Source organism: Eschrichtius robustus, chromosome 10 (assembly GCF_028021215.1).
Source record: "Eschrichtius robustus isolate mEscRob2 chromosome 10, mEscRob2.pri, whole genome shotgun sequence".
In the NCBI taxonomy this organism is placed as follows: Eukaryota; Metazoa; Chordata; class Mammalia; order Artiodactyla; family Eschrichtiidae; genus Eschrichtius; species Eschrichtius robustus.
Genome location: NC_090833.1, coordinates 96798000 through 96824198, shown reverse-complemented (window position 1 = coordinate 96824198; position 26199 = coordinate 96798000). Strand labels below are relative to the sequence as shown.

Sequence of the window (26199 nt, the reverse complement as noted above, 5' to 3'; positions counted from 1 at the left end):
GAATGGAGCCAATACTGAGATTTTGGAGTTTCAGGTGTCATTTGAGATGTCACTTATCCATTACCCATTCAGGAAACATTAAGTCATTGAGGTTTTTTTGTGCTCGAGGCACAGTTCTACGTGCACAGACAGATCCATATAAGATGTGGTCCATGCACTTAATGTATTATTTAGACCAAAGGTAGACACTGAGATTTAGTATGGGAATTTTGAATAATACTAAATAGTACATACAAAATATAGTAACACTTGGATGCATGAAGTACTATGAAAACAAAGCCATATTCTAGAAGGGTAAGGAGGAAATTAGTTAAGGGCAAAAGGCTATGCATTTAGAATTGTAGATTACTCTTTTTAAAAGCTTGAACATTCACAGCTAAAAGCTCTAGTGACTATTGATGAAATCTAATTGAGCCAAGAAGAGTGATCAGATCATGATACAGGTCTAATTACTGGGATGGAGGGGAAGGAAAAAGGATTGGATAGGAAGAATCCAGGACTGCAAACCAGTTCTGAGAACGTTTCTGAAAGGGAAGCCTTGAGCCGAAGCTGTTAGAAGAGTCCTGTGTCTCGTGGGAATGGACCTGCATCTGTAGCCTGCAGTGCTCAGTCAATGGCTAGAAGCAGTCTGCAATCTCAGGATTGTGTTCTGAGGACAGTAGCTGGAGCCGTCAGTCAGTGTTCCAACCTATAACAGAAGACTTGAGCAGTGCATTTCCGTAGCTGACAAACAGGCCAAGTATGTGGGCTATATTGAAAATGAAGGAATGTCATGGGGAAGGGGTCGTTGAACTGTGGATAAATATTCGGATCACTTGTCATGATAAATGACACGTCTTTGTATTATTTTCAGGAAAAACTATTAGCAAACCCCAGGTGATGAAGAATCTCTCCAAATGCAGAGAAACTTTCTGTGGAGGCTTCCAGCTTAATTCGAGGGTCCTCCGCAGATACAACCTCCTGAACTGGTGCAGACACTTAGATGATAAAAATGCCACACACATAATTATGTTATCTTCAGGCAAGCATCTAAAATTTTACAGTGCAGCTGTTTAAAGATTTAAACACTTACTTTACATCCAGAATTAGGAGGGTGGTAATACATTTAGCAATAAACATAATGAACATCACATGTAATCTAGTGATTCCCCAATCTACACTTCAACACTGAACATCATTATTATCACGGTTTTTTTTTCCCCCAACATTAGTTCTTCAATTATGGTAAAAATATCAGCTCTAATTTAATTTAGAGTCTCTTATGAAATAAAAATAATGAAATATAGCTAAACTGAATGTACCCCAGTTGTATTGAAAACAAAGTAATCTTTCTGAAGCACCGTGGGCTCAATAGCCAGTAACAGAAGTAATATTGGAGCAAAACTGGCTGAATATCCCAGTGGTCACAGACCTGAAGACTGTGGGTTGATAATGCTGGGAGCACAGAGTAGGAAGAAGTATAAAATGCTCTAAAGCAGGGCCCCTTAACTGGGACTCCATAAACACTGTGGTGTAGGGGACAGGACAGCAAACTGGAGGTAGCAGTGCCCACCTCTGCCACCTGACTGCTGTGTGACTGGAAAAGCCATTCACTGTCTCTGGTCCTAACTGACTGTCTTTCAGGTTGTCAGGAAAAGGGAATACAGATTTTTGGACTGATTTCTTGTTCAGAGCTTACCTTAATATTAGTGAGGTTTTTTTTTTTTTTTTTTTTTGGTTCTAGAGCAGGGCTTAGGAGCAGCTCTGGAACCAGATGGTGTGGGCTTATACCCCAACTCTGCCTCTCTAACCTCTCATTTGTGGAGTGAACAAGATATTAGCTCTTACATATGGGTTGACAATGAAATAAATGTATTAGTTTTCTATTGCTGCCATAACTGATTAGCACAAATTTAATACAGCTTAAAACAGCACTATTTGTTTTCTCACTGTTTCTTCTGTAGGTCAGAGGTCCAAGCACAGTACGGCTCTACTGAATCCTCTGCTTAGGGTGTCGCAAGTCCAAAGCAAGGTGTTGGCAAGGCTGTTCCTGTCTGGAGGGAAGAATCTACTACCAAACAGATTTAGGATAGTGTCAGAATTCAGTTACTTCTCTTTCCACATGTACTTTACATGCTTCCAATCTCCTTGACTTCCTCTTCTGCCTTTTCTCTCTGCTTTTAAGGGCTCACATGATTATACTGGGACAACCTAAATAATCCAGGACCACCTATCTAGCAACAGGTTAGTAACCTTTGCCAAAAATTCTTCTTGGTTTTTATTTGTTTCAGTTTGGTGCCTGTTTTTGTATTTTCTAAAGGAGAGAGTTTGTTCTATATTGCACATTTCTTTTCTCGCTATATAAATGATATACATGAGAAACAATACCATTTTCACCTTTTCTTCTTCAGTTCTGTTTTCTTCTCTATGCTTTTACGCATAAGTGCTACATGCCAAGGCCCTGTAGATCTAGCCCTCTCTCTCACGCCTCCTGGGGAGACAGACATGTAAATAAGTAAATCAAGGCCATCTTCTAAGGCTAAGGCAGAGACACCTACAGAGTGTGGAAGGAGCACAGATGAGGATGTCCAGCTGTTGTTAGACAGTGGGGCAGTTGGATACACAGCATTAGGTTAGTGCTATCAGGGAAGTGAAGGAGGAAGGCATCCCAGACGGCATGGGAAGCATACAGGCACACTGTCCTCAAGGTTCATCCAGGTTGTTGCAATTGGCAGGATTTCCTTCTTTTTAACTTTGAGTAATATCCCATTGTATGTATATACCACATTTTCTTTATCCATTATCTGTTGATGGACATTTAGACTGTTTCCATATCTTGACTATTGTGAATAATGCTGCAATGAACATGGGGTGCAGATATCTTTTCAAGATTCTGGTTTCAATTCTTTGGGTATGTACCCAGAGGTAGGATTACTGGATCATGTGGTAGTTCTATTTTTAATTTTTTAAAGGAATATCTATGCTGTTCCTTTGTTTCTCCTTTCTTTCCTTCTTTTGGAATCTGTGAATTTTTAGTAGTCTATTTTTACTTACCCATTCATTTTTTGTGTGTGTGTGTGGCAATGAATGTTTTTAATGAACCTGAATTCGCTGATACAAAAGCATATTTCAAGAGCATCAGAAACTTAAAGATAGTTGAAAAGGCGAAAACCAACAATTTTACTTCAAGACACCCAAGTCCCCCTTGCATACAAAAAAATATAGAAAAAGTTTACCTGGCGGTCACTGCTTGAATCTTGAAGTCTAATTCCAGATTGATGATACTGATACAGGATGTAGTTATTAATTAATCCATGCTAGCCCACCCCAAACTAACTTAACACTGGTAAACATGATCACATATACATAAATGAATCCCTATTAATAGTGACGCTGCCTTCTCACCCTTCATACAATTTAATGTCCAGTTTCAGCCATCTGATGGGTCTAACAGAGAACCACTTACATGGTCACTTAATAAAGATTTTATTTTCTTTATTTGATGGTAACAACAAAGGCTACAGCCTAGTACTTAAGCTACCCAGGCAGAGCAACCAAAGGCAGCTATGAAAGCTGAAGAGAGCCGTAGAGACAGGACACAGGCAGCGTGAGTCGGACTGCTGTGAGCTGCATTTCTGCGAGGGTGGGAAGCCAAAATCACTGACTGCTCTCCCTGCTGACTTGAATTGACAGTTTTTTTCTCCAACCATCTTGTTACTAAATGCATTCCACCGTATCTAGTTAAATACAAAGAATCAGCCTCCATAATAAAATCACCTTTTTCAGAACAACCATCACACACAATACATTCAGAATTACTGGTTGCTTTTTTTTCATCTTTTTTTCCTTGAGCTTGTAGGCGTCTGAGTGTCTTTTGTTTCTTCTTTTACACCAGATACGGGCTGTTTGAAAACTATCTCATTATCTTTATCATCATCATTCATTTTAGCCACTTCAGATTTTCGTTTCTCCAAAAATGTTGGTGGACAAACCGGCGTGGGGCCCTGGCTATCCACAGTCTTCTCAGGATTGTTAGGAGTGACCAAAGCCTCTTTTTTCTTCTTCTTACGTAAAGCCTGGTGCTTTCTGGAATTTCGAGGACCAGTGTTTGAAGCATTTTCCTCATTTTTATGTAAGACCAGTGAAGGGAAGTTATAATCAATTCCCTTCTTAGCCAATCTCTTCCTGAGTGATTTCTCCTTCTTTTTAAATCGCTCTTCCATCCGTAGCTTTTGAAGAAGTGTCCGATTCTGATTATACCGTTTCACTGCTGGATATGATGGCCTTTTAAATGGCATATGCCACTCTCTAAAAAGTTTTTCGTGTACTTTTTCAGGTGGTATAAAATGACACTTCAAGAGTCTTTCGCCAAAAAGGTAGTTGTTCATCGTTTCAGCAGCTGTTTTGGCAACATCTTCAGATTCAAACTCCACAAAACCATAGCCTTTGCTATTTCCTGTCGTGGTACTCCTGGACAGTCTGAATCTTGTAACAGTGCCAAACTGGGAAAATATGCTCGGATCTGGGTTTCATAAAGCGACGGAGGTAAATGGCCCACATAGATCACCCCAGGAGTAAGTTTTTGTTTCTCCTGTTGCTTGCTTGCGTGCCGGCGAACCTGCATCACCTCCTTCTTAAACTTGGTATCCTCCTGCGGGTTTAGGGACAGGAGCGGCTTGGCCGGGCCAGTCAAGGCCGCCATGACGCCAGCTCGCAGGCGGAAGAGCTCATTTTTGACTATATGCTTTTGTATCTGTGGGGAGGGAGTTTCACAAGAAATTACAATATATAAACTTAACTTTTCACAGTCTACTTTTACAATTCAAGTTGAATGAAGAAAACTTAGTCTCATATAGGAATCTTTGCCCTTACTGTTTTATACTGTAGTTATAATATCTACATACGTTGACAACCTCATCAGACAATGTTACAATTATGTTTCAGCTGCAAGCGTATTTCAAAGACTTTAAGAGGGTAAAGACAGGTTATTATATTTACTTACAAATTGACCACTTATATTGCTCTTCCATTATTCCTGGTGTTCCAAATTTCTTCCTAGTGTCACCTTATTTTCATCTGAAGAACTTAGTTTAGCATTTCCTTTAGATCCTGTCCTGTAGCAACAAATTCTCTTAGTTGTCATTATTTGAGAATATCTATTTCACTGTCATTCATGAAGGTTATTTTTGCTGAATATAAAATTCCATATTGATAATTCTTCCTTTTCTGAATCTTACAAAAGCTGTTCTACATCCTTTGGCCTGCATGCTTTTGATAAGAAATTTGCAGTTATTCAAATTGTTATTCTCCTATATGAAATGTGTCATTTTTCTATGGCAGATTTCCAGATTATATTTTTCTTTCATTTTTCTCAGTTTTATCATTATGTAGCTAGAAATAGATGTTTTCATTGTTCATCCTGTTTAGGATTTGCTAAGCTTCTTAAATCTGGAAGTTTATCCCTTTCACCAAATTCAGGAAGTTTCCAACCAATGTTTATTCAAATGTTTACTCTGTGCTGTGCTCTTTCTGTTCTTCTCTGAGACTCTGATGACATGAATCTTAGACCTCTTAGTGCTCTCAAAAAGGTTGCTGAAATCTGTTCGTTCTTTTTTCAATATTTTTCTCTCTGTTAAGGTTTGATTATTTTTATTGATAGATATATCTTTAAGTTTACTGACTCATTCCTCTGTTATTTCAGTTATCTATGGAGCCCATCCAGTGAATTCTTATTATTTTTGGTTCTGAAATTCCCAATGTGTTCTTCTTTTCATCTTCTATTTCCTGGCTTAGACCTTCTATCTTTCTAGTAATTTCAAGAGTGTTCACCCTTACTTCTTAGAGCATGGTTTTAATAGATGATTTAACATCTTTGCCTAATAATTTGAACATCTGCATTGACTCAGAGTTGGTGTCTTTGGTTGCCTCTTAAGCGTTAAGATTTTTCTATCTTTGTATGTAAAGTAATTTCAGATTGTGATCCTGGATATTTTGAATATTGTTACGAGACTCTGTTATTGTTTATATCCTAAAGATTATTTATTCTGTTACCCAAATTGTTCCAGCTTTGGTCATCAAAACTCTTTCACTTGGTATGACCTTTTGACATACCCCCACCATTGTGAGATTTTTTTCATTTGTTTGTTTGTTTTTGAACACTGCCCTACTTTCTGTCACTATAAGATGCTCCAGTGTCTTCTTTTATATTTCCTTCCCCAGCCCTAGAATAAGACATTCTCCAAGGAGCCCTGTTCCTTTCACTGGAGTTTGGTATTAAAAATAAAATCTGGGTGCTAGATGGACACCTTACTACTTTGCTACTGGAGTGTCATTGCTTCTAGCTCCTCTCAGTTGATAGATCAACAAAATATGTGTATATACTAATCCATGTATACACATATATTTATATCTAATTATCTGTATATTAAGCTAAACATGAGTTCATACTGATGTCTCCAACTGTAATCTACCGTCCCATGGATTGTTCTAACCTTCTCCTCTTACTTATGTGTAATCTCCCTCTCCAACAATGAAAAATCTGGCTCCCACCATCTGTCATCCATTTATTTATGGCTCAGTTTCAGTATACATATTTTGTGTGTTCAGAATTGTTAAGCTATGTCCCAGTGTAAAACAACTTCATGAGCTAGAGTTGCTTATATATAGTTCCTTTTACGTTTAGGTATTTCCAATATTACTGAGGTCAGCATGTCCCCCCCCCACCCCGCCACCACCACTCTGCTGAGGTTGTTTCATACATTTGTAACAGTTATATTCTTATGTCACATTCTTTATTCTTTCCTAGGTTCCCTGACCCGCTAAAGGATTTTTAAAAATTTTAATACCATAAGGTTCATTCTTTGTGATATAAAGTTCTATGGGTTTATGATAAATGCATATTATCATGTATCCACTAATATAATATTATTCAGAATACTTTTACTGCCCTAAAAATTCCCCTGTGCTTCATCTATTCAAACCTCTCCTCCCACTCCAAATCCCTGGCAACCACTCATTTGCCATCTCTCTGGGTTTGTTTTTTCCACAATGTCATATAAATAATTATGCAGTATGCAGCCTTTCAGATTGGCTTCTTTCACTTAACAATACAAATCTGAGATTTATCCATGTCTTTGCATGGATTGATAGGTCATTCCTTTTTATCACCAAACAGCATTCCATTGTATGATTATATGACAGTTTAGCAATCTGTTCACATATTGAAGGACTTCTTGGCTCCTTCTAGCTTCTAGCCACTATAAATAAAGTGGCTGTAAATATTAGTGTTCTGGCTTTTGTGTGGACATAATTTTTCAACTCATTTGGTTAACTACTTAGAGCATGATTGCTAGATCATGTGTTAAGACGTTTGTCTTGCTAAGAAATCACCAATCTGTTTTCCAAACTGTACCATTTTGTACCAACAATTAAAGAGAGTTCTTGTTGTCCCATGTCTTTGCCAGTGATTGGTAGTCTCACTTAAAAAAGTTATTTTAGCCATTCTAGTAGGTAGGTAATGGTATCTCAGTGTTACTTTGTTTATATTTCCTTGAGACAAATGACGTCGAACAATTTTCCTCTTGCTTATTGGCAACATCTTTAGTGATATGTATCTTGCTCATTTTTAAAGTTTTTTTCTCCTTATAGCTGAGTTTTAAGAGCTCTTTGTATATTTTGGATACAAGTCCTTTATCCGACAAACATTTTGCAAATATTTTCTCGCAGTTTATGGCTTGTCTTTTCATTTTCTTAACAGTGCCTTTCACAAAGCAGAGGTTATTTATTTATTTAGTTAGTTAGTTTTAATAAAGTCCAACTTATCAGCTTTTTCTTTCATGGATCATGTTTTTGGTGTTGTATCTAAAAATTCATTCCCTATCCCAAGGTTACCTAGATTTTTCTGTTGTTTTTTCTTCTTATTGTTTTTTTTTGTTTGTTTTACATTTAGTTCTATGATCCATTTTGATTTAATTTTTGTGAAAGACCATTTACTTTTCAGAGACCTCAGATAGCTGCTTCGTGCCTTCTGTCCAGGATTTATAGTTGTGTTTGGTGGTATAGATAGGATAGAATTTGTTTCTCCATATTTCTCAGAACCATTTATGAGCATTTAATATTTTACTTTAAAAGTTTCTTCTTTTCTTCTTGCTTTATTTAAAGTTTTCAATTTTCCTGTATTCTCTCAGCCAGTTTCTATGTTAGAATAATAAAGTATATGATCAGTAGATCAAGGAAACAGTGACTTCCATTTACTCTTAAGTTCCTGAATCTTGCAGAGATTATCACAGACCAGATTCCATCCATCTCTTTGGATCCAAATTACTATTTTTTTGAGGATCAATAAGCAAACTACAAACTCACAAGAATAAGAAGATAGTATTTCTGGTACTATAGGGATTTAAAATTCCCCTACTTCCCTTTTAAGCAAAGCATCTAGCAGGTGGCAGTTCTAGAAATCCATACTTTTAGATTCTGATTCTAGCTGTGCTCCCTGCCTGACTCCCTAACACTAAAGTGACTCCGAGGAATTTGAAAATGTCTGCTATTTTAAAACATAAAACTAGGCATTCAAAAGGAAATTTAAAAATACATTTTACTACTCACATATTAAGGCAAGACTGCTTTTTCCTGGTCCTGACTTCTTAAGCTGCTCTAATATGTACAAGGAGAGACATCATGACAAAGAAGCCAATCTGTCCAGAAAAAATCCAAACCATAAAGCTAGATAAAAGACCCATCTCTTGTTCTAGAACATATGGAATTTTGCTTTTCAGAATGGCTGAATTCTACTGTGTGAAAAATTCATATTTATTGTGTAGCCTCAATAACTCAGAATATTGTATCAGTTGCTCAGCTCTTGACTGACCTTAGCTTTTTCCAGTTATCTGCAATGATATCACCACTCTGACCTAAGCTTGCCACTGCATACCTGCTACCTCTGAATCTATGGAAGTCATGGTTCAAAGGGATGATAGAAGATTCTAACCAATAGTAATTTGGGTTTTTAGCCACATGACCCTAGGGGTCATCAGCCAGCATCAAATTCTCCAATGTCCATGTGCTATTTGCCATATTGGTTTCCTCCTAATGCTGCAGAACCTATAAATGTTTTTAATTTAAGATATAATTGACATATAACATTGTATTAGTTTTAGGTGTACAACATAATGATTTGATGTATGCATATATCACAAAATGATTACAATAAGTTTAATTAATATCCATCATCACACATAGTTACATTTTTTTTCTTATAGTGAGAACCAAATGTCTTTTTAAAAAAAATATTTTATATTGGAGTATAAGTTGACTAACAATGTTGTGTTAGTTTCATGTGTACAGCTAAGTGATTCAGTCATGCATATACATGTACCTGTTCTCTTTCAAATTCTTTTCCCATTTAGGTTATTACAGAATTCAAATGTCTTTTTAAGGCATGTATTCCTTCATCCTTCAGTTATTTTTCCTAAATAGTTGATAATATGCTGAGGTACAGACATGATTTGTCTAATTTGAAATTGGCTCTTTCTCCTTTGCAGCACACATTTACATAGAGGCATGTCTGTACTTCCCCAAATCCAACACACATATATCCAAATAAGGCAACAACTAAGCTTACTTAAAACTTGCACAACTGATTTGAGGAAGGTGGGGAGACTATCTCTAACCGTGCTGCAGTCACTAAAATCTTTATCCTGAGATAAAACAGGGCAAGATGTCACTGGGTGTTAATAACTATTGATAAGGAAATGCAATAATTTGAAAAGCAGTATTAATCATCATAGATAAGTTAGGAGGACAGGAATGAAGATCCTCAGATAGTAGTGAGGAATATCTGACTATTCTCAGGCCTTAGGTGGCTCTTCTTTCATTCATGTATTCACGCATTCATTTATTCATTCATGTCTTCACCAAATACTATTTAAGCTCCTATCATTTTTTTTAAAATTAATTAATTAATTAACTTTATTTTTGGCTGTGTTGGGTCTTCGTTTCTGTGCGAGGGCTTACTCTAGTTGCGGCGAGCGTGGGCCCCTCTTCATCGCGGTGAGCGGGCCTCTCACTGTCGAGGCCTCTCTTGTTGCGGAGCACCGGCTCCAGACGCGCAGGCTCAGTAGTTGTGGCTCACAGGCCTAGAAGCTCCACGGCATGTGGGATCCTCCCAGACCAGGGCTTGAACCCGTGTCCCCTGCATTGGCAGGCAGACTCTCAACCACTGCGCCACCAGGGAAGCCCTAAGGTCCTACCATTTTTTAGGAAAAGTGCTGGGCAAGAGGATAAAGTGGTGAGCACAATAGACATACTTTGTGTTCCCATTGGTTACACTGGAACAATTTCAAGTGTTATGTGCTTAGTGTTGTAACATGGTATGTACAGAATGTCATGGAAGAACCAACAAGGACATCAGATTGAATCTGGTGGCTTCTGAAGTAGTCAGGCTGGAAGATTGGGAAGACACATGGGGGACACCTGGAGGTCTCACTGCACATGGGAAACTTAGGCTGTGACCAGAATGAGTAGGTCAAGAGAAACCAAAGCAAACCTTCACTCCTATTTGCTTTGAGCGAATATCACCCACCTCCAGAAAGTTGCCTCTGCTTCCACCGTCCCCCCCAAAAGGAGAAAAATACACAGCACAAATGGTCACTTTCTACTCAACCCCTTCCATTAGCCTTGAATTATTCTTTACTTGTTTTCTCTGTGAATTAATTAATTCCTCCAGGATTAACTGCAATCTTGAGAGCAGTCCTTTTGCATTTCTGTGCTTGTGAGCACTTAGCATTGATGAACGTCAGTACAGTCTGGTCTTGTGACTGATTTTTGTTTCATTGGAAAATAAAAAGCCCTCCAATATCTCATAAATTCAGATCACTGGGTCTCAGAGAGTCTCTTAAGGTTGGAGTGTTTGCTACCAAATGTAAAATAGTTAGCTAGTGGGAAGCAGCTGCATAGCACAGGGAGATCAGCTCGGTGCTGTGTGACCACCTAGAGGGGTGGGATAGGGAGGGTGGGAGGGAGACACAAGAGGGAGGGGATATGGGGATGTATGTATGCGTATGGCTGATTCACTGTGTTGTACAGCAGAGGCTGGCGCAGTATTGTGAAGCAGTTATACGACAATAAATATCTATTAAAAAAAAAGTTGGAGAGTTTGGAATACGTCTTCAGAGGAACAACTCAGGCTCAAACTTTTTCTTTGAAATTATTTGATTTCTCAGGTATAATGGTAGGCATATAATCCTGTTTTATCATCTAGGCCTAATGGAAACATTTTTTTCCATAATGGAAATGTTTAGGATTTCATATATGCACAGTGTGGATGTTAAGCTCCAACTGTGCCAATCAGAAATTCCATGATTAAATGATAACAGAGCCAAAGCCACAGCATTGGTACATCACCCACACCAGAAAGGGCTGTCTCCCTGCCCCTCCTTAACAGCCTGCCATGTACTTCTTCAGTCTTCTTGCCAAGTTGTTGGGTAGCTTTGATAAACAGGACATGTTAGTCACCAGCTTAGACTAAAATGCTGAGGCCTTTCCTTTCTTATTTATTGAAGCTGTTTTAAGTTAGGGAATAACAACAAATTATAAAAGTAACCAAATTGCTACTTACAAAATGTATTTCATGGCAGAAAAATTGCTCCTGCACAATCAGTTTTTAGGCTAAATTTGAACACGACAGTGATTTTTTTTTTAACAATCATAAACCCCTGCTGACAAAAGACTTAACTCTATCGGTGACAGCAGATGCTACTAAAATACTGTTTTGTCTTAGCGTTTCATGGTGTATCATAAACCCAACAATTATGATTGTTTAAAAGCTTGTTCCCAGAGTGAGCTCCAGACCCACAGGGGGAAGCATATTGTCTAAAAAGAATACAAAGTAATTGGGATTTTATCTAATACAGCAATGAATATATTCATGAAAACTCTGCACAAGTGCTACAGATTAGTCTCATAACCTGACATGAAGAGCAAATAAAAATCTATACAAACTGTTAAATGGGGGAAAAGGCAATGATTTCTTTTGAGGACGTGGAAGATTCTCAGAGGTGTTTGTGCTAAGGCTTACTGCAACTTTCATGGTGCTAAGACCACCTTATGTGGCATGGCAGGGAAGCCGCCAGGCTGACCCTGAGCTTGGACCCATTTCTGCCAACAGTGGTGTGACCTTGGACAACCTTATACCAATACATATTTTTTTCCCTCAATAGTAGCACTAATTCTTGCCCTCATCATTATAGATTTGCTAATGATCTGGCTTCTAAGCCCTGATAACTGTGAATATAAAGGAGGAGGAGGAGAAGGAGGAAGAAGATAAAATAAATAGAGTGTGTAAAAGGATTTTAGAAAAACCCTTAATGACTTCCTAAGATGCTTAGAATAAAACAAGACTTCATTAGCCATGGCTGGCAAGGTAGTGCCCGTGATCTTGCCCCTGGCTCCCTCTCCACTTTGATCTCCTGACAGTCTATCCCTGATCATTTGTGTAAACCACCCGGGTCTTCTTGCTGTTTCTCTAAAATAGTAGCACCAGGAAGTTTCCACTTTCTGTTCTCTTGACCTGGAACGCTCTTCCTCCAGCTATTCCTTTCTATCAGGGTCAACCCACAACTGAAATAAAATTATATGGCTTTTAATAATTCATCTTTCAAGTTTATAATAAATGCACAAGCCCACTAATAAAAAATATGAGGGGAAGATAAGAATAAATAACTTAGAGAAAGATAAATAAAAAGTATTAAACAAGCAAATGAAATAGTGTTTATCCTCACTAAATAGATCAACTTATGAAACAACATTTTAAAGCTAAAATTAGCTCCTAAATCAATGACTTAAATGTTGTAGTGAAACTGGAATATTCAAGTCCTGCTGGTGGCATTTTAAAATGTAAATGCTTTTGGGGGGAAAATCAACTGGCAATATGTATGTCAAGGACTATAAAATGCTGAAAAATTTTTCACACAGAAAATTCCCTTTTCGAAATGATTCCCAAAGAATGTCAACCTCTATGCATTGTCTGTAGTATTGAAAATATAGCAATTCAAGTATAATAAAATGATTAAATATATGGTAGTTGAACAACAAAATCATACTCTGTGTAGCCTTAAAATGTTAATTACTAGGAATATGTAGAAACTAGAAAGTATTTATGCTAAGTTGCTGAGAAAGAAAAAAATAAAGCTTATTTGTACATGGTCAAACACCAAAAGGCGATTTATAGGAGTAAAATTAGGATTGTTGCTGTTCTATCTTTTTCAAATTTGTATTGAGTGCTTGGTTCTAACACCTTTGCAATCTTAAATGAGGAAACACAGTGATCCCATTTCCATTGTTCAGTTCTCTTGCTAATTTCTGACTTTGCCAAAGATATTAACTCTGTCTTAAACATTAGTAAATAATTTGTGTCATTATCTGCAGACCCTAACACTAGCACAGCGTCTGGACTATACTGACAGCTGAAAGTCTGCCTCTCGAACGAAACAGAGATGGACGTGACAAATAGCTGAGAAAACTGAGATCCTCCCATCTACTCCTTACCTCTAACTGTGTTAAATTGCAATCAAGTTGACTGAAAAGAAACCATATTGAACCTGACAGCATGTGAGGGAATGCAAGAATATAGAGTTTCTGAGGCTTTGACCAGTGAAATAGTTGCTAATTTTCTAATGATGTTTGCCCTCGAGAAGTGTTAATTTAATTTGGTCTTTCATCATAGTACGGTAAGTGAGGGTTCCCCTTTTTGATGTCTATAACTAAATTCTATTTTGGATCATTAAAATAATGATGAAAAGGGGGAGGCAAATTGGAACGTATTCAAAAAATGTGAAAAAAAAAAACAATGCATGACGTTTTATTGAGAAAAGGTTGAGACAACCAAATGTTTTTTATCCTGATGATATGTGGAAGGAAAGAGCTCCCTAGACAGAGGTGATGCTCCTGCAAGTCAGTGAGACATTGAAGAACAAGGTATTTGGGGACCCTGAATGGGAGGACAGCAGAGGAGGACCCAAGAGGTCGAGGGGACAGCTAGAGAAGGGCTTCCAAGGCTGTGCTAAGAAACAGAATTTTATCGTGAAAAGATAAGGAGACTTTGAAAGACTTCTACAAAGAAAATACTATTTTTTTTTTGTTTTTCCCAAAAGAGAAAGAAAAAATGCCATGGGCTACATCCATGAAGCTCCTTCTACAGATATATAGGAGGTATCTGAGTTGTAAAATATGACATAAAACTTCAAGAACTGCATGAAGCAGAAAGAGCAATAAAATACTGTAAAATATTGGCTTTGGTGACTTGTGATGTTATTACAGCCTTCTTATTTCTCGGTGCCCTAAAGCTACAATGTGCAGTGAATATTTGCACCTTCAGATAGGTTGTCTGCTTGTTGCTCATGCAAAGAAATGTATCTAATGATTTTTCCTTCTGTTTCAGAATAGCATCATTTGTTTCACAAGAATTATATCAATTGCAACTTGTTTTGATACATAGCTGACACGACTGTTGGAGATGTCTTCCAAGTCCCTTGAGTATATTCTGAGTCCACTTAAATGCAGTTCAAAATAGGACTGATGTAAGAGCACAGACAGGGAGATGAGAGTCCCCCTTGAGAATCTGCCTCTAACTAGCTGTTCAACCTAATGTTTGCCAAACTGAAATCAAGACAAGTCATCTAACAGTGGGCCATGCTTTTCTAAGTGGGTTGTCGGAAAATTGGGGTCATGTGGCCACAGTCCATTATATTTGTGGGTGATGTGCTGAGGAGGTAGACCAGATGTCCTCTGAGTAGGGTGCAAGATTTACCAAATAAAAATACAGGTCCTTCAGTTAAATATACTTTTCAGTGTATCTCAAATCTTGTGTGGGAAATGCTTATATGAAAACCAAATTTGTTGTCTCTCTGAAATTCAAATTTAACCTGGCACCCTGCATTTTATCTGTTAGCTTTGCAAGCTCTGAGGACTCAAAGAACACCACAATCATGATAAGCTAATGGACAGAGCACTCATAGGGCTGACTGGTGGCCCAACTTCAAGTGAAGTCAAACTTTAAGGCAAAGGGCAGCTACTGCCTCCCTGATAATGAGTTAATACTCAGGCATTATCTCCTGACCGCTTCCACTAGGAGAAATTAGAGGACAAGCCCTAATCTGGGTCCTTGGTTCTGGGCTCTCCATGGTCTCCAGGTGAGAAGACCTGGGTTGTCTGTAGGAATCCCAAACCTCCAGGCACCTGTCCTGCTCAGAACATAAGCACAGTCACCATGACACTTTTTAATCCTGACTGCTGAGGCCATCTGGACAATCTCTAAATCATCTAACTTCATCTGTAGCTTGACAGTTTTGTACCTTGGCTTTCAGGTTCTAATCTAACTTCTTTCCCTTCCCTCTCTCTTTCTCTTTTCTCCCTCTCCTTCTTTCTCTCTTTCTCCCTGCCCCTTTCTCAGTCTTGACCCAGTACTGTCCATCTCTGACCTGCCCTGACATGTGATCTAAATCATCAGATTCTCCAGTCCTGTCTAGAATCCAGGGGTACATCACTGGCTGCAGTGGGGGGTTTTCTAACCCTCCTGCCAGGCAATGTCCATGCCTGTACTCTGGACCATGCCAGCCCCCATTACTGCTAACAGTACTAGGGACACTTTGGGCAATCTCCTTACTTCCCTGCCTGGACCCCAGAGATGAACGTAACTCCTCTATGTGCTGACAATCAAGGAGAAAGACAGGAGGGTCAAACATCTAAAACATGGAATCAGGAAAGGTGTAGAGAAGTGGGGGTGGGAATCTAGTTCTGAATATAATTTATAGGATGAGAAATTAAACCTTTAAAGAAATCAGCAAGCCAAGTTTAGGCATTCTGGTAGCTTCAAACTACATCTTATCTTCAGAGCTTTAGATGAAAATTTGAAAGCCTAAGTCTTTCCTTTATATTCATGCATATAAAACCTTCACAATCCCACTAGAAAACAAAACAATTTCACAAAGTAATTTGGACACTTAAAGAAAGAATTGTAAACATCAGGGTTTGAAAAGTTGGAAAATATAAGCCCTACGAAATAAGCAGAACTTCTAACTTGTACAAGGGACCCTGTTGGCAGAACATAAGCAACTGAAAAGGACTCAGGAAAGTCAAATTTTCAGTCCTCTAGACTCTACATCAGTGTCTAGACCAAAGTCAAGGGGATTTTAGGCCATAGGACACCATGTACGTCATGGCCGTGGCTCTCTGTTTCTGACACAGCTCATATCCTATTTCAACTCTATAACTGATAAGGTTTTATTTGGGGGCAGCCAGATATCATTTTTAAACACAAGACTGTCTTCTATTTATAGGATATCAGGTAGTTCTAGTTAGGAGATCACACTTCTAAAATTAAAATGTGATTTAATGGGAAAGTAAATTTAAGTGATTGATATGCAGATTTTCAGGAATGGGTTTTATGCCAGATATGGTCTCTTGACCCGACTCTCAGACTTTGGCTTTCTCCCCATATTGCAATATCCGTCTCCATCTTTTTCACTCACCTCACTCCTAACCAACCTTTGGAGAAACCGCAAGTCCCTATCCATAGTGACTGTGGCTTAGTCCATTAAAAAAAATCTTCTCTCTAAACTTTTATTATATCTGAATTCTAGGAAAGGAGGTTTTGCAAAACATTGAGCACTGTCCTAGTGTTCTTTCTACATTCACCAATTTAATCAATAACTGTGTTGTTGGTGTATGTGCCTTAGTGTCCCACCCACAGTAAGGATGCCTTTGTAAGCCCTCAGAGCTTTACTTAGCATGGAGCCATCCATACAACAATGAGTTCAATGGCTATCTGCTTGCCATTCATTACATGACACTTCAGTTCTTACAAATAATACAAAGATAAATAAGCCCAGTTTCTAAACTAGAATGCATTCTGATTTACAAAATACTTAAAGAAATAAAACATGTATAGATTAAAAAAATATATAACAGTAATGAGAAAAGAGATGCAAGAACTTGGTGTCTGAGAACAGCCATTCTTCCCCAGCGGAAGAGATGATGGCATTCCAGACATGGGGTCTGGGCAGAGCAAAGACAAGACATTATTAAAAGGGGCCAGAAGGCCAGCCACAGGTGACTGTCAAAAGAGGAGAGTAACTTCTGTCAGCCTAATAGCCACACTTACCTCTACAAGAACATCTTTTCTGTTCTGCTTCTAGGACCAGGGATAGCTCCTGGCCACAGCAGAGACCTAGTTAGGATGCCTTGAATTGAACGTTCTGTAATATTAACATCTGGTGCTAAACAAAGTGGTTTCACACAGATTACCTCACTAAAAGAAGCCAGTGCAGGTATATTTGTGCTCATTCTACATGTGAAGAAACAGAAACTTGAAGAGGCTCAGCAATGTGGCTTGGAAGTGGCAGAGGGAAGGCCAGAGGCCAGGACCCACATCCTCTGATGCGTGGACGGCAGGATGAGTCCCAAACTTTGGTGAACCACGAATCATGTGCAATTCTTTCTTACAAAAAATAAAAGCCAATATCCATTATCTTACCCAGGACTCACTGAGACAGGGTCTCTGAGTGGGAGCCCTGACATCTGATATTTTAAGATCCACAGATAATTTAGATGTGCACCAAAGTTGAGGATCGTGAACCAGTTGGGAAGACAGACAGATGGTGGAGGCCTCAGTCTCTGTTTGTGCTTCTTGTCAGTACATGAGAATCACCTGGAGCCCTCCCACAGACACCCTCATTCACTGGCTCTGGGAAGTCTGTGGTTTTAAATCTCGATCATTTTTCATTTAGTTATCCTGCAAAATACACTTTGATCAACACAGCTCTAAGCTCTGATGAGTTTTATTCTTTCTACACTAGGAGATATGAAAACATTTTAAAGGGGCAAAAATAGTTTATGTATAGTGTCCTCATTATGTACATTCTTAAATGTTGTCCAAACACCTCACAATCCCTAACTGCATTTTACTCCTTAGTTCTCACTCTCTAAGGGATCGTACCATAATCCAGGTGTGGACACTTTTCAATTCAGGCTATGATCTAATAAAAATGTGAAAACAAAACTCTTCCAACACTCTCCCAAAATAATCTTTACTTCCTTCTGGTAAACATTTTATGATTTATTTCAATATTTTGTTTTAACTGCATGCTTTAATAGTCTTAGTAAAGCAGAGTGTCAGAAGACAACTTAGATGAGAACATGCACATTTTTATTTTAATTTTTCCCTTTTTACAAGAATCTGTCATGTGCTATCAAAGTAATGTATTTGCATTACTTTTTTTCTTTAAGAGCACACACAAACATGTAATATACAGAGAAACGTTTCGGGTGCCATTGCCTTATTCTGTTTCAAGTGTGTTTTCTAAGATCCCTGGGGAAATCAATAGAAAAACTTCAGAAAAACGCTTGCGTGCTTGAGGGTGAACAGATGTTCCACACCCCTCCAGGAAAGTCTGCTCCCTCTTCTTGGTGAACTGCTGTGAGTACCATGCACTTTCAGGTGACAAAAAGTATATTCACTGAGTGTGTGATTAGTCAGGTGCAAGTCTGCAGGCTTGCCAAAGGCAGACAGGACAGGAATGGCACCATTCACAATGAAAGATACCAGACTAACGAAGCTGTCTTCAAATAGCTGCGGGTCTGCATTAAGCTATGAGGAGTTGTTTTGAAATCTTAATTTCATGCAGTATGAGAATGTGATGGAAGGGTGTTCATCACCAAACAAGGATTTTCAGTGGCAATTAAAGTGCCTGCCAGCAGTAGTAGCACAGCCAGTAAATCCAAACCAACCTTTCCACTGCCACTGCTTCCCGTGGAACCCTTAGTAAATGGGATGGAGTGAGAAGAACTTTCTCAATGGCAGTAGTTGGAAATCGATTCCCCATCCCATTCTTAAGGAGATGGTTCATTGAAGAGAAAAGAAAAGGTTAAATTATTTTAGGAAGAGTGCTGCTTTTCTGCCTGAATAAAAGTTGCCATGATGCCCGGTTTCTTAGCACCCTCTCCAAATGTTATCCCCTTACCACTGATTTGTGTTTTCACCCGGGGTTTTCCTCCAGGTTAGAAACCCCAGATTTATTCAGTTTTGATTTAAAATACATCTTCTCAATGTGAAAACAAGCTTCCCGAAGAGAGAACAGCTGATTGACTGAACCCTTTCTAGAAACTCTAATCTTAAAATGACTTAAAATCTCTGATTATGGCTAAGCCCGGTTCCTGGGAGTCAAGCTTAACTTAGTTTCCTAACTGTTCAAATGAAATGGGGAGAAAATATTTTTTAGAAGGGCATACAAGTCATGGCCCATGTGAAGAATATCATGAAGCTTCTCAGTGAGAAAAGCTTATTAGAAAAAGAACTAAGAGGTGGGGTGAGGCGGGTGGAAGGACAGCCACTTACCCTCTAGGATGTGGTTTAGCACAGACTTTGGGTTAGGACAGTTGATGACAGAGTTGAACGTAGGAGGAAGAGGGTATAAAGAATTGAAACCCTACATCTCCCACCCAGACCGGTGGCTTCTTGATTCAGATTCTGTAACTTTCTGCTTCTTCCTTGATGACACCCCAAATGCTTCCTCTGGCCCCAGAAGCACAGAGCCTATTTTATTCCACTGTTCACACATTACAAGGAGAAAAGCAAGGAGACCTTGTTCTGCAAATCATTTCTGGTACCTTATTTTGTTCCATTCTAAAGTAATAAGTTCACAACAGCAATGGAACAAGACCTCAGCTGGGCAGGAAATAAAAAAGAATGGAGATGAGATTCACAAAAGTTAATGAAAGTCACTCCAAGTGACTGTGCTGAAAGAGCACGGGCTTTAGAATCAAATGAACTGGAGCAGCAATCTGGCTGGACTCCTTACTAGTTGTATAATATGACCAAATGTCTTAAATCCTTTGAGTTTCCATTTCTTCAACTGTAAAATCATAACAATACCACCTACTGCATGATGTAGTTGCTATAATTACTGTGCATGCAGCCCCCAGCTGATGCTGGGATTTACAAGGTGCTCTGTAAGCATGATTGTCCTCTTCGCCCAATTCAGATGAAAAATATTGCAGCGAAGAATAAAATATGTGCATAACTGCAATATATAACACATGCATGTGGAACACAATGCTGTGTCAGGCAGACGTTCTCTAGGATTCTACATGTGTTTAAACTGTCAATGGCATTTGGTAGCTGCCCACATATCTATAAACACAGGCTTAGGATATTATGGTCTCTATAGTCTCATTTTCAGGAAAGTAATCTGTTTGCTCCATACTATCAATATATTTCTTTCTCTCTCTTTTTCAAATAGGTTTTTTTTTACAGTAGTTTTGGGTTCACAGCAAAATTGAGAAGAAGGTGTAGAGGTTTCCCACACACATTCACAGCCTCCCCCATTGACTAACACCACCCCCACCGGAGTGGTGCATTTGTCACAGCTGATGGACTTACATTGGCATGTGATAATCACCCACAGTCCATAGTTTACGTTAGGGTTCACTCTTGTACATTCTATGAGTTTGGACAAAAGTATCATGACACATACCCACCATTATAGTATCATCCTGAGTAGTTTCACTGCCCTAAAAATCCTCTGTTTTCCTCCTATTCATTCTTTCCCTCCTCCATAACCCCTAGAAATCACTGATCTTTCTATTCTCTCCATAGTCTTGCCTATTCCAGAATGTCATAGAGTTCAAATCATACAGTATGTAGCCTTTTCAGATTGGTATTTTTAGGTAGTAATATGCATTTAAGGTTCCTTCTTGTTTTTTCATGGCTTGATAGTTCATTTATTTTTAGTGAATAATATTCCATTATCTGGATGTACCACAGTTTATCCACTCACCTACTGAAAAACACCTTATTTGCTTTCAAGTTTGGGTAATTGTGAGTAAATCTGCAATAAACATCTGTGTGCAGGTTTTCGTGTGGGCATGCTTTCAACTCCTTTTGGTAAATATCAAGAAGCATGATTGCTGGAGCATATGATAAGGGTATGTTTAGTTTTGTAAGAAAGAGACAAACTGTCTTTCAAAGTGGCTATACCATTTTGCATTCCCATCAGCAATATATGAGAGTTCCTGTTGCTCTACATTCTTGTCAGCATTTCGTGTTCTCAGTGTTCTGGACTTGGGCCATTCTAATGGATGTGTGGTGGTAACTCATTTTTTGAATTTGCATTTCCCTGATGATATATGATGTGGAGCACCTTTTCATATGCTTATTTTCCAACTTTATATCTTCTTTAGTAAGGTATCTTACTAAATGGGTCTTGGCCCATTTTTTTAATCAAGTTGTTTGTTTTCTTATTGTTGACTTTTAAGGCTTCTTTGTATATTTTGGTTAGCGTTCCTTTATCATGTGTCTTTTGCAAATATTTTCTCCCATTCTGTGGCTTGTATTTTTATTCTCTTGACTTTTATTTCTTCTTATATAATATCATCACAGTTTTGTTCATTATGTAAATTGAACATAATTTCAAGATATGCTATAAGTAATCAAGATATGTTAACTTGTAGTGCTAACTAATGTGACACAACATGAGTTCTGTATATCTAGTGTGTGTGCACGTGTGTGCATCTGCATGTATATGTCTCTGTGCTCAGGCAACGTGCTGACATTGGAAAAACAGTTCTAAAGCAGATGAGTCCCTGACCTTGAGGACACTGACAGTCTACTTCTGAAGAAGTAGGGAGGCTGCCTGAGTTCTGAGCTGCGTGATTAACTTTGCTGTGTTTCCTATGCCCCTCACAGAAGCAAACACATTAAACACTAGTGACATTTAAATGATTTGGGAGCATTAAATTAAGTTCCAATTTCACGGTTTGTGTGTGTGTTGGGGGGAGGGCAGTTTACCACACTTCCAGCAAGTGATGCTCTGACACTAGCTGGGTGTCCTACAGTTCAACTCAATTCTGACACCGTGGACCCATCGACCCAGAGACAGCATCAAATTCTACAAGGACTCATTCCTACAAAACTGCCTTCCATCTCACTTCAGACACTAGCTGCGAGTCCAAGTTGTTATCTTTTTTTTTTTTTTTTTAATTCCTTACTCCATCACAAGTGGGGTCACCAGGGACACAAACGGGCCCAGCAAGGAGACCTCCGCTCCCTCAGATGCCAGACAAGCCCTGAGACTTCACACCAGGAGGAACATTTCTGCTGACTTGGCCACCCAGCTCCTCAACCCTTGCTCCTGCAGAGTTGGCTTCTGCCCACAGAGGGAAAGGGCAAGCGACAGTGTGTCCCAACTCGCCGCTCTCTACCTGAGCCCTCAGGGGCCAAGGCCTCTCCAAGATCCCACTGTTGAGAAGCAGCAACCCCAGGTTGTTATTTTTGCTTCTGGCCATCTGGTGACAGACTGCAGGTCCGAGGACTCCCTCCTTGGACTTCACACTCCAGTCAAAAGTCTAGATTGTTACTATCAGAGGTTCCCACATCCCCTTCTTGGGTTCAATTAATTTGCCAGAGTGGCCCACAGAACTCAGAGAAACATTGTACTTACTTGATTACCAGTTTATTTTTATTTATAAAAGATTATAACTCAGGAACAGCCATATGGAAACGATGTACAAGGCAAGCTATGGGTAAAAGGGCACAGAGTTGTCACACTCTCTATGAGCATGCCACTCTCCCCAACTCTCCTCATGTTCACCAATCTGGAAGCTCTCAGAACCCTGTCCCTTTGGGGTTTTTTGGGGGCTTCATTATGTAGGCAGGATTGATTAAACCATTGGCCTTTGGCAATTGATCCAATCTCCAGCCCCTCTCCTCCCTCTAGAGGTCAGCGAGGAAGAGGGGTGTAATGAAAGTTCCAACACTCTAATCACATGGTTGGCTTCTCTGGCAATCAGCCTGCATCCTTAGGTATTTTTCAAAAGTCACCTCCTAATATAATACAAGACTGTCCAGCCCCTGGGAAATTCTGAGTTTTAGGAGCCCTGTGCCAGAAACCAAATATGTATTTCTTGTTATAAATCATAAGACAGCAGGCATCTGACTAAGATGTAGGAGATCCAATGAGCAGCTGGATGTTTTGCCCAGGAAATTCCACACAGTTAGAGACTCCGAAGTGCACTGTTGTTCAGCATAACATTGACAGTAATACCCAGAAGGGTCTCTTTACTTCTACAAAATAGCACTTATCGAAAGGTGTGTTTTACTTCTTTTCTGTAAATTTATTTTAGAATATGAAGCTTGAAAAAGTGCAAGATGTTGCTAACTTATCAAATGATCATTTCTCCTTTGAATAAATACCATGAGGAATTTTATTTTTAAAGACTTTAAGGATGAAACAGGAATAAACAGCTGACTTACTTTGCTTTGAAAATAAAAATCAAGACTACTGAGGACATGAACTTTGTTCTATAAATGGATGTAATGCTGGTAGAAATTTACATCTCCTGTTAGGGTTATGCCTCAAATTGTATAAATTATTTTGTATATTGACTCAATCTGCATTGCTTTTCATTGTAATTTCAGAAACAAATAAATGTTTCTATTTTTTAGTAATTAACAAAATTTTTTCTTCAAATCTTGATGTTCGCTTGATACAGCATTCAGTGTTTTCACAATTATTCATGCTACGTAAATGTCAAATTTCAGCCAAAGAAAATATTCATGACATTTTCATACTCACTTTAAAACAAGCAATCTCTTTAGGACTTTATACAGTATAGCACAGTATATAGATATTTAGCGGAAAATATCACTTAGGGAGAGGGATTGGTCAGGCCATGATTGACACTTAACAAATAGGCCACCCTTCTAATCAGAAAACTCCATAACCAGGTGTCTTCATTAAGTATTCAGTAACCCACAGATTCTGCTCTGTTCTGAATTCTAAGTTGTTAATTTATTCAGAAAGTCTTTAAAATTTGTTTTTGCTACTGAAGACAAACACTTTTTCTGCATAGATGTTACAAAGAAGGCAGTGCTGACAGGGACTCTGTAAATTCTCTTACCAAAGGCCATAGGATAACTTCTGATATATGCTATATAAGTTTTCTATTGCTATTGTAACCAATTACCACAAACTTGGTGGCTTGAAGAACACAAATGTATCCTCTTATACTTCTGAAGGTCAGAAATCTAAAATGGTTCTCAATGAGTTAAAATCAAAGTGCCCACAGGATTGCATTTTATTCTGGAGCATCTGGGGAAAATCCATGTTCTTGCTTTTTCCAGCTTCTATAGGTTGCCTGCATTCCTGAAACCAAGCAGAACTCTGCAACCCCTGCTCCCCAAGTACAAAGGCCCCTCCATGTCCCCTGCCTCTTGTTTATAGAAAAGCTGAAGTCTCCCAGGCCACCCTGAGTCACAAAAGAGCAAACAGAAGCAGTTAATGATTAGGACAAGAGAGCCACAGAATCCTTCAGTGTCTGATTCACATTCCTGAGTTGTTTTGCAGATACTATAACTGCCACCTGAGGGAAACTAAACTGCATGATGATCAGACTGCAGCCATGACATAAGCTGCTCCATCTTGAGCAGTACTGAATCTATGGCTAGAACAATTCTAAGAACTGGAATTAACACTATTGCTCATAGTAATCTATATCTTTGTGGACATCAAAATAATTGTGGTTTGCTCTCTCTATGTATGTAATTAGGCAACTAAAATTGTTCTCAGAGAGAGGCTACAGACCCATGTCAACATATTCCACTCGGAATACAGTGACCTATGTCAGCATGAAGAAGTTACAGAAGACGGAAATTCGTCCACAATCGGGAACATATGTATATGTATAACTGATTCACTTTGCTATAAAGCAGAAACTAACACACCGTTGTAAAGCAATTATACTCCAATAAGGATGTTAAAAAAAATAGAACTGGAATAATGTCTAACAGTGGGGATTTTTAAGCAGATTTTTACAGGAAAGAGCTCTTTGCAAGAAAGAGCTCGCTGCAGGAGGTCCCTTTTGTCTTGCTACTTTAGCAAAGCCATATTTTAACTAACCTCCGGTCCAAGCACACCTTTCAAATCTTTTGATCACACGATAGTTTGCCTAACCTGTTGGCTGTTGGTTCTTTCCATAGATCAAAAAATAGAAATGAAGAATAAGTAATTAACGGATAACTAGATCTTTTCCCCAACTTCCCCTTCAGTAATCTCGTGAACAGACTGTGTGAATGAGATAGCATCTAAAGAAAGTTCACAAGGCGTCAACAAGCCTGCATGCAGTGGGATATGGCAACAAATCTTACCCCCTACCTCAGTGATTAACTGAGATTGCTTCCCCTTTTTTCCCTTTAAAAACATTCATGGCTGAGCAAAATCTTTGGAGTTGGTTCTGGGACATGAGTCTGTCTTCTCCCCAGGTTGCCAGCCTCCTGATTAAAGCAATCTTTCTGTTCCTACCAGCACTTATCTCTCCAGTATTGACCTTCGAGCAGTGAGCAGCCAAACCTGAGTTCAGTAACATTCCTAGGCCCAAAGCCTTCATCCTCAAAGCCAGCAGTGTAACATCTTTAAATACCTCTCTGACTCTTTTCCTCCTGCTTCCTTCTTATATGGACTCTTGTGTGTAACATTCCTAGGCCCAAAGCCTTCATCCTCAAAGCCAGCAGTGTAACATCTTTAAATACCTCTCTGACTCTTTTCCTCCTGCTTCCTTCTTATATGGACTCTTGTGATTACACTGAGCCCATCCAGATAATTGAGGATAATCTCCTTATGTCAAGATCTTTAGTTTAATCACATCTGCAAATTTCCCTTTGCCATGTAAGGAAACATTCACAGGTTCTGGGGGTTGGGACATAGATATTTTTAGGGAACCATTATTCTGCCTACAATACATGCTACGAAGAAAATAACAATATATTACTGTCCTGCCTTGATAAGTTAAAAAACCTAAAACTTTGTCAAATAGACACAAAGAAAGACTAATTTGTTGTACTTTAGTCTGTATCATTAAGTATTACCTTTTTCACTCAAGGAAAACTTTCTGTTGGTGTACTAAATGCTTTCTCTCCTAGGAACCACTTCACCTGATCTGGCTTACCCTTTGGAAAGTTGAAAATACGATCCAAATAATTTTGAAGCTCAGGAACCTCTTCAAGAAATGATGTTATAAAAGACAGCTCTTTGTATGATTCTCACCTGATTCTTGTGCTTCTTTTTTGTTTAAAGAGTTGAATTGGGGTTCACATAAAACCTTTTTACATTTAATCTTTCAGATAGCAAAAAATGCAGTCCAATTTATGTTTCTGATTAGAATAAAGTTCATTTC

General features: G+C 38.7%; 1 pseudogene; it reads right to left on the bottom strand.

Annotated features, from left to right (window-relative positions):
• Positions 1-3690: 3690 nt before the first annotated feature.
• LOC137770238 (MKI67 FHA domain-interacting nucleolar phosphoprotein pseudogene) lies at positions 3691-4697 on the bottom strand (annotated as a pseudogene).
• Positions 4698-26199: the final 21502 nt, after the last annotated feature.